General features: G+C 39.9%; 1 long non-coding RNA gene across 1 annotated transcript; it reads left to right on the top strand.

The window, feature by feature from the left end:
* Positions 1 to 4,106: 4,106 nt before the first annotated feature.
* On the top strand, positions 4,107 to 9,114 carry LOC131415020 (uncharacterized). The gene is made up of 3 exons (XR_009222301.1): positions 4,107 to 4,662; positions 5,684 to 5,808; positions 6,844 to 9,114. It is a non-coding gene; the product is annotated as an uncharacterized LOC131415020 (long non-coding RNA).
* Positions 9,115 to 9,434: the final 320 nt, after the last annotated feature.

Below are 9,434 nucleotides of genomic sequence, written 5' to 3'. Positions count from 1 at the left end.
GCAAAAGGGACAGAACAAGTATTTAGCAGGTGAGATGGGATGACTTTGTGAATAATAGTCTATGAGGTCTGAAAGAAAGACTTGAGCTTGTCTCCCAGGTTTCTAGCGTGGGCCCCCAATAGAGATCAGAACATTGGAAGAGAAGAGAGGGAGGGTGTCGGAGGAGGTAAGTCATGTGCAGCGCGTTGCCTTTGCGATGTCTGTACATGACGTGTCCACTTTCCACCTGCCGTTCTCTCTTCAGCTCCCCAGGAGGAGCCCCCAGTCTACTGGAACTGTCTTGCCAAGATGACTAACAACTCCGTCTTCCGAACTACAGTTCGGAATCCTCTTTTTACTCCACTTCTCAGTATCAGTTGATACAGCCCTATGATACTACACTTGCCTTGTTTTCCTCCTAGTTTACTGGGCTCTCATTTGCTGTCTCGTTTGTCAGCTTCTCTTCTCCCTGAATTCTAAATGTTCACGTGCTCCAAGGCCCAGTCCTGGGCTCTCTTCCACTCATCCAGTCCCATAGCTTTCAATATCGTCGGTATCTCTGTGCTGTCCACTAGGTAGCCATCACTGCGTGTGGCTGTTGAGTGCTTGGAAATGTGGCTAGTCCTAATTGAGATGTGCTGTAAGTGTAAAATACCAGATTTCAAAGACTTAGTATGGAAAAAAGAATGTAAAATAACTTAATTTTTGTACTCATTACTTAAAATGATAATATTTACATATATTGGGTCAAATAGAATATATTAAAATTAATTTCATCTGATTTTACTTTTTAATGTGGCTGCTAGAAAATTTTAAATTACATATATGGCTTGCATTCTATTTCTGTTTATCAGAGCTGATTTATATGCTGATGCCTCCAAAATACCTCCATTCCAGACTCCTTTCTTGAGCGATAGGACTCCTATTCCAACTGCGTATTAGACATCTCCACACGGAAGACTAATAGGCATCTCAAATCTCACATATCCAAACAATCCTTGCGTTGTCTCACACATGCTGAACCTGTGCCTCCCTAAGTCTCTCCAGTGGAGTAAACGGCACAGCTCTCCATCAGTTATAGCCGCGGGCCAGCACTCATCCTTGATGGCATGCTTATCTGTCTCCCACGTCTACTACACCTTTGGAGTTGTCTTGTCAACTTTCCTCCAAAACATCTGAATCCGTGCATGCTCTCCACCACTGCTGAGCTTAACAGACTGATATCACCTGCACAACTGCAACAGACCTTTACATTTTTTTATTTTGCTTATTTTTAATGAGAAATACACCTGATATGACATTCAAACAATACCAAAGAGAATAGAGCTCAAAGCAAGTCTTTTCTGCTTCCCTATCGCCAGTACTCTTGGGAAGTAATCACCGTTCTAGATTCTCCTGTATCCTTCCAGGGTTATCACAGTTTTTTTCCTTTCAGCCCAACAATGTAGCCTAGAGATTGTGTTCATTTTCTTTAGCAGATGCAAAGGATTCTGTTGTGCGGGTGTATTTATTTAGCGAGTCCCCTATTGGTGGACATTTAAGTTGTTTGCAAACTACTATACTGAGCACTGCAAACTGCTATACTGAGCACGACAATGGTTGTTTCACACATGTTGACTTTACCTATAGGAGAAATTCCTAAAAGTTGAATTGCTGGGTCAAATAGGTATACTTTTAAAATTGTGTTAGGTAGTGTCAAATTGTTGTCATTAAAAATTGTACCAATTTACACTCCCACCAGCTGTAGGGAATAACCTGTTTCCCACACCATCCCTAGTCAAGCTTGTTATCAGATTTTTGGTCTTCACAAATTTAATACATGAAAAATGGCTATCATAGTCTCAATTTGCGTTTCCATTATACTGAGTGAAGTTGAACCTCTTTACACAATTAATAGCCACTTATATTTTCTAGGAATTCTCTTCATATCCTTTGCTCATTTTTTCAGATGAATCATTTTCTTTCCCTTATTAATGAAATTAGTTCTTTGTCCGTGGTGTGAGTTGCAAATATTTCTTTTGACTATGTTTATGGTATATTTTTCCATATAGTTTTTTAGTGTACATGTGTCTATTTTTTTCGTAACTCCAATGTTTGCTTCCCCCACAAGATTTTCAACAGCCTTACCTGGGTTCCCTACTTCCACTGTCACATTTCTATGATGTGTTGCCCACACAGCAGTCAGAATGACCTTTTCAGGTTTAGATCTTTTTAGTTAGTTTTGGCAAAGGATGATGAGACAACCATCCAATATCTGAACTGAAAAAGACGTACTGGATTTATTGTGTACTCTAGTAAGGGAGAGCTATACGAGTAGGCACAGTCTCACCAAGCAGAGCAGGCTGCTGATCCTCTATAGCGCTTTTGGGAATTACGGAGTTTAGAGGTAGGTGCATTTGGGAGGCAGGAACGTTGGACATCATCTGTCTAATTGCAGTAGCTGACACCTCCTGTTCAATGTTAGACAGCGGTGGAGATAGGGCGCATTCTTGCCTGGGACCTGGGATAAATACTAAACAAACAAGTTCAGGAGAAGGGAACGCTCTTCCTCACAGCAGAAAGCCAACTCGTAGATGTAGAAGGTGTGATGAAGTACAGTGTCACCATGTGGCAACCGTCATAGGGATTGATGCAGGCAAGAATCATCAGTAGTTCCTGAAATTAATGGTGAAAGTTTGCAGAGTGATAAGATAATATACGTAGTCTCAAAGTATCTCTTCACAAGACATTATTAACGATAAAGAGAAAAAAGTGCAGAAACCTGGCATGCACCACCTTAACCAAGTGATCAAATCAATATTAACCAGTATTGAGACAAACTGACATCACGTGCCTCCTGATATTATGCTCTGAGATGAACGCACCCCTCTGGTATACCCGCCAAAAGTTCATGCCTAAATCTAATCACGAGGAAACATCAGACAAACCCAAGTTGAGGGACATTCTACAAAATTCCTCAAAAAAGTCAGTGTCATAGAAGACTAAGGAACTGTTCCTGATGACAGCAGACCAGACAGACATGACCACTGAATGCAACACAGGATCCAGGATTTCTTTAGCTATAAGGGACATTAGTGGGACAGTTGAAAAAATCTGAATAAGGTCTATGATTAGATAGTTTGTACTCTATCAATACTAATTTCCTGATTTTGACTATTATACTGTGGTTGTACGAGAGAAAATGCTTCATTTTAGAAAACACACATTGACTGAGAAATTCAGAAGCCAAGGGACAACATACCTGCAAACACCTTACTCTCAAATGGTTTAAAAATGTGTGTACACACACGTATACACAAATGTATGTATACAGAGAGGGGAAGAGAACAAGTATAAAGTGTTAACATTTGGGGGTTCTAGATACAGGATGTGTGGGAATTCTTTGTAGTAGTTTTACAACTTTTCTGTAAGTCTGAAGTTATGTCCACCAGACCCACTCCTGAGAGCCTTGTGCATCTTTGTATCTCAAACACTAGTACAGGGCCCAGCTTGAAAATTGCTTCAGTGAATGGATGAGTCCCTTAAATCAGGAAAGGCTTGTACCAGCGAGTGGTGTAACAAGGAAAGCTTACTGCCTACACAATAAACTTGCTCATTCTAGCTGCACTGACCTATTACTAGTCAAGCCAATTGCACTTATTTTGTAATTACTGAGTGATGGAAAAACGAGGATGACTGAGGTGTAGGAATAGACTTTATCATCTGGACACAAGGCCTTTGGGTTGACCAGTCACTTTCACTGGTGTGGGGATGGCTGCAGCCTCTGGAGCAAAGTTAACCCCACAGACAGAAAAGAGGATAGGGTTCTCTCAAAAATCTAAGTTCTAGATTCAGCCTTCACGTGCCTTTACCTCCTACCACTCCTCCTGAGGGCCATGTGAGTCAAAATATTCTCCTTATCTCCGTCCTGTGTGGAAGCCAAGCTGGAAACCTCACAGTCCTCTTCAGTGCCTTCTCTCCCTCCCTGGCCTGCCCCCACCAGCAACAAAAGGGAGGAGTGACTGATTCTGCTCGTGAGCCCAGAAGCAGTGATAAGTGAGTTAGATCTGAAAGAATGGAGAAGATTGAGGGCTGGGGGGGGCAGGGGGAGGCGGAGTCGGGGAGGTATTTCAAGCAAAAGCAACATCATATGCAAAGGCTTAGAAAGAGATAGAAAATCATAAGCTGCCATGTCAGCTTCATCCAACTCTCTGTGGAGGATGTGCAAACGAAAGATTTGGAAGTCTGGTAAAAATAATTAGATTGATTTAAATTATGGGACTAGAATCTGTCTGGTTTTTCCATGTATCAACTCATGAAAACTATAGTCTCTGGTCAAGTTTATATAATCACAGGAATGAAAATTTTGTATATTCTTATTTGAATGAGATACCAATTTTAAAAGAAAAATATATGCTTTGGTGATATAAAATTGCTCTTATATTTTAGTGTTGAGTTGACCAAACTAGCAGCCCAGATAACGGGAAGGCATCCACTAGGAGGTGTGGGGAGCCTTGACTAATTCATCTACTAATCATTCTTTAGCCGCCTCCTTTACTCTTTCTTTTCCTTTTTCTTTTCTTTTTGGCGTTACCATCCGTGACCTGAGAATCTGTGTCTCCCACACATTTGGCCTGGTACCTTCCTTTGACTGTCCCCAGTGTGAAGAAAGCTCCTCCTTCACCTCTCAGCTCTGGTACTCAGGTAATGCTCACTCATTAGCATTCTCTCAGCAATATATTTGCAAGGAAGTCCACTCTGAATATCTACTTCCTTTGCCCAGAATATAAAATTCACTCGTTTATAAAGAACTATAGCAGGGCTGGCCCAGTGGCATAGTGGATAAGTGCGTGCGCTCCACTTTGACAGCCTGGGGTTCGCAGGTTCGGATCCCAGGCATGGACATATGCACCGCTCATCAGGCCATGCTGTGGCAGGTGTCTCACTTATAAAGTAGAGGAAGATGGGCACAGATGTTAGCTCATGGCCAATCTTCCTCACCAAAAAAAAAAAAACTATAGCATTACATAAAACTGAAATGATGTCTTCATAAAGCATGATATAAAAAGTTGCTTGAGGGGCCAGCCCTGGTGGCCTAGTGGTTAAGTTCAGCACACTCCACTTCAGTGGCCCGGATTCAGATCCCAGGCATGGACCTACACCATTCCTGTTAGCGGCCATGCTGTGGTGGTGGCACACATAAAAAAGAAAAAAAGAGGAAGATTGGCAACAGATGTTAGTTCAGAGCAAATCTTCCTCACAAAATAATTAATTCATTAATTAATTAGAAACTACACAGCATTGCTAAAATTCTGATCTGTCCTGGTTATCAATCATAATTCTGGTTATTATTTCAAAGTGTTATATGTCACAGAAATAGCCAAGTGTCTTTGTCAATTGCCATTTTTGAATGTTTTGTTATTTGTAGACAGTTGTTTTATTCTGATGTTTTTGCAGATGTGTTTCATCTTTAGAGAGAGTCATGAAAAGGACTAACACCTGCTCTAGAATGCAGGTTTCTGATAAACTTTCTGATTATAAAACTGAGCTGTATAAGAAATTATAGAACTCTAACAGAGAAACTGATGGCCTCATAAAATTGCTAACAGAAGATAGAGATCAAAAATTGATTACCTGGGACTGAATAAATTGATGAGGATGATTATAATTTTTATGACTTTTCACTTGAAATATTGCTGATTTTTTTAATGTTTTGTTTTTCCAGATTTAAGGGAAACTTTTTCTCTTTTCTCTTAAGAAACTATGACTTATTGCAATTTGTAAGCAGAATCGAAGCATTTATCTTTTTCTCCCTATGCCATCCTTCCAGAATGTGAAAACTCTTGATGAGTGAGTATTCTTATTTTCATGGCAATATAGTTAGTTGCATAGGTTCAATAAGAATCTGTTCTCCTTATAGCAGGACACAATTGAAAACACTGGTTATATTACCCAGGCTTTGACTGGAATGTCATATTTAAGAGAAACATGTAGACTCAGATATGACCAGAAAGCTAAGAAACAAAGATTGAGTTTGTGAAATAAAGCCACTTGGAAATATTGGCCTGTTACCTTGCTTACAGGGTTCCCAATAACCTTACCAGGTGAGTAAAGAAGGTCACTTCCTTGGCAGGTGCAAATATACCTCAGTATATTTTGGGGACCTTGAAAAAGAGAGGAATTCACCCAAATCTGTAGGCATTGCAGGCAGAGTCTGATGACAAGTCCTTGGCTTGGCTTTCCTGGCCTCAAGAGGCCTTTAAAGTCCAATCTGAGATTGCTTATGAAAAGTTCTAGCAAAGCAGATTTAAAAGAGCCTATAACGTCAATTGCTATTCTTGCTGTACTTACGTAAATAATTGGGTCAAGTTTATTGAAACTAGACTTATTTTGCAAACCAATGAGTCTTAGTTTGGCTATCTTTGGTTAAAATGGGGAGATTTTAGAGAGAAAAAATTATGTTTCAATAGAAACTATAATACACATTCGTGGATGTTGGATTCAGGTTCTGTGAATTGTCTTGGAGGTTTTTGTTTTCTATCTGCAAACTGAAGCCGGACAACTTGATGTGAACTTAAGAGACAACACCATGATAGCCCATGCTCAGACAATCTTCATGTTTGTTGCTGTATAAACCACTCAGAAAATTTACCTGAATACCCAATGACCTCATCGGAGATGTTTCGAACTGCAAAAGATGCTTTCACCCTGACATCGAGAAATCTGGATTGGCTGTCCCCGGGGCTCAGGAAGTAGTTTGTAATTTGCTCTAGCCATTAACCTTGTTTTCTTTTTGTTTATCTAGAAATGCTTCTCGTTAAATATCTGGTTACTTGCTTACCCAGTATAAGCCTAACTTTGGCAGACTCTTTCTATGTTCTACAGATGATCCAAAAGCCCTGGAGAAAACCTGAATTAAGGAACTAGACACTGTCAGATGTCCCTCTACACCATCTTTGTCATGGAGACTGGGTCCTATTAAAATCCTAGAAACACAAGCACCCAGAAAATCAACTTCATCCCCCACTGGATGGGACCATACAAGAAATGCCACAGGGAGCAGGAACCGTGCCATAGAAGAGCATCACAACCACGATCACCCAGACTTTGGCTGGCTTCATACTCTCCACACTGACTTCCCCAAATGTTTAGGTGAACCTCTGATAGACCTCAAGCTGCTGTATAGAAGACAGTCTCCTAAAGATAAATAATAAATGACTCCCAGGTTCTTACCTTACTTGTTGGACTATTAGACAGCAGGCTACTTGGCTACATCAGATTTCACTTGCGGCTCCAGGCCCTAACCTTGATTGGTTTACAGTTCTCTTCTCCTGGATTCCCCAAGGATTGAGGTCTGTTATGGAGGTGATACTAAAATTTGGATTGTCTATTTTGCTAATATGTGTGGTCATCGATGTATGTAATTATAAAATGTGGACTTGTGTTGTTCCAAAGCCATTCATCAGAGTACTAAAATATTAGTCATGCAGAACATACCTCACTCTCCTCCATTTGGTACCCAAGAATATTTTAAAATAAAAGTAGAACAATTTCTCTGACCTTGAACTTCATCCTTGCACAGCAGGAAGCAGCTAGAGCAGCCTTTGGCCCCATTCCCCAAGATTGAGGAGTGATCATAAGACAGTAGGTATGGAAATTGAGCATGAAGGAGTTAAAGTTTCCCTGGATTAGCGTGAAACTTGCCTTTTACCCACAAGGTTAACGTGGGAAATGAAATAACCAAAGTTTCTGAGCTTGCCTTGCAGAACAGCAGGAGGACCGCTGATGAGAGAAAGAGAGTTGCTTGCTGGCAGCCCCCACTTGACTAAGCATGTGGCAGGAGCATAGAGAAGCTACAATGACCGATTGTAAACTTTAGCCATGTGCTCCCCCTCCCCCACCTAAAACTCCAAATAAAAATCCTTACTTGTAGCTTTTCGAGGAGTTTGGGATTATAGTGTTAGCTGCCCGTTCTCCTTGCTCAGCACTTTGCAATAAAATTCCTACTTTCTTCCACTACACGTGGTGTCAGAGATTGGCTTGCTGTGCAATGGATGAGCAATAACACATCTAAAATAATTAGAGCAAAGAGCAGCCTTTATGGATCTGACACCCTGTGGCCAGACTTTTTTTAAAGATCTGAAAGAATGTTTGCATGCTCAATACTAAATAATGCTTTTTATTGTGTAGCAAAACACTAAGAACCATTTAGATTTATTTTATTCACTTCCAACAGAATAATTCTGTTGTTTTCCTCATTTGTTTATGGCAAACTTGAGTCCTGGAGGAGCAGAATAAATAATTCACTGCATTACAATACAATTTAGTGAGAGAACAAAGATTAGACAGTCAATTACGGTATAACCTACTTCCAGCAACTGGTTACAAGAAGGAAAGAGATTGTGAAAGATGTTACATTATTAATATATACGACTATTCCACTGAATAAAAAATTCATTACAAGTGCAAAATTCTATAGAAATATTGAAAATATATGAGGCAATGTGACAAAAAAATAATAAAGAGATAACACAATACAGAATTACAAAATAAGGAGGAAAAGATAAGAAAAAATTGCCAATACCAAAACCAGCTCCTTGGAAAAACAGCATTATAAAGTAAATACAAGCATGTCCCACAGAAGCACGTGAGATTTCCCGCGGGGAAGAACAGCAAATGGGAAGGGCGGGCTCTTGCACCTCAGATCCCAGAGTGACTGTTAGAGGTGTGTGTGCGTGAGTGTGAAGTGTGAGAGGAAATACGACCCCTGGACTGGCACATTCTCGTTGTCTTTCTTGAAAACTAGTTAAATAAAGAGAAGGGACCTGCCTCTAAAGATACTAAACTGGTGAGTATGTCAGGATAAAGAGGAGAAAGGCTGGCTATTGGGAACAAAGGTGCCGTGCCGAGGATGATTGCCATCCCAAATTGCCCCAAATTCCTAACACTGATGATTAGATTTATGCCCTACAGTCTTCAATTTTTAATAAAGATATGTCTTTCTTACTATGAATATTTTTATCTACATATGCATTCATCTTTCAATCTATTTCTATTTTTCTCTTTCTGTATGTGTCCAGCTGTGCATTCATCTATGTGCCCACCTCTACCTATATGTTTATTTATCTACCATGGTTATGGAAGTCTGTTTTATAGACTAAATGCAAAAATAAACTCACCATACTTTTCCTCTCTCATATCAGGTGAAGGGGGTCAGGAAAGAACAGATACTGTTATATTTTCTAACTGGAAAAATTGAAAGGAACCCTCCAGCTTGGCAAAAGAAAAAATAGATTTATATATGTGTGTTAAGCAATGAAACAACTGCACATATTTATGAATTACATATTGAGGAAGAGAAAGGCAAAGGATGAGAAAATATTTTAAGAAAAAAATTAAGCTGTTGGAGGAACAGCCATAGGAAGTATATACGGACCCTTCTTGGTCAGGTTATGGATTTACTGTCTCAGCTCCAA

Source organism: Diceros bicornis, chromosome 15 (assembly GCF_020826845.1).
Source record: "Diceros bicornis minor isolate mBicDic1 chromosome 15, mDicBic1.mat.cur, whole genome shotgun sequence".
Lineage (NCBI taxonomy): Eukaryota > Metazoa > Chordata > Mammalia > Perissodactyla > Rhinocerotidae > Diceros > Diceros bicornis.
This window is presented reverse-complemented; position numbering and strand designations above follow the sequence as displayed.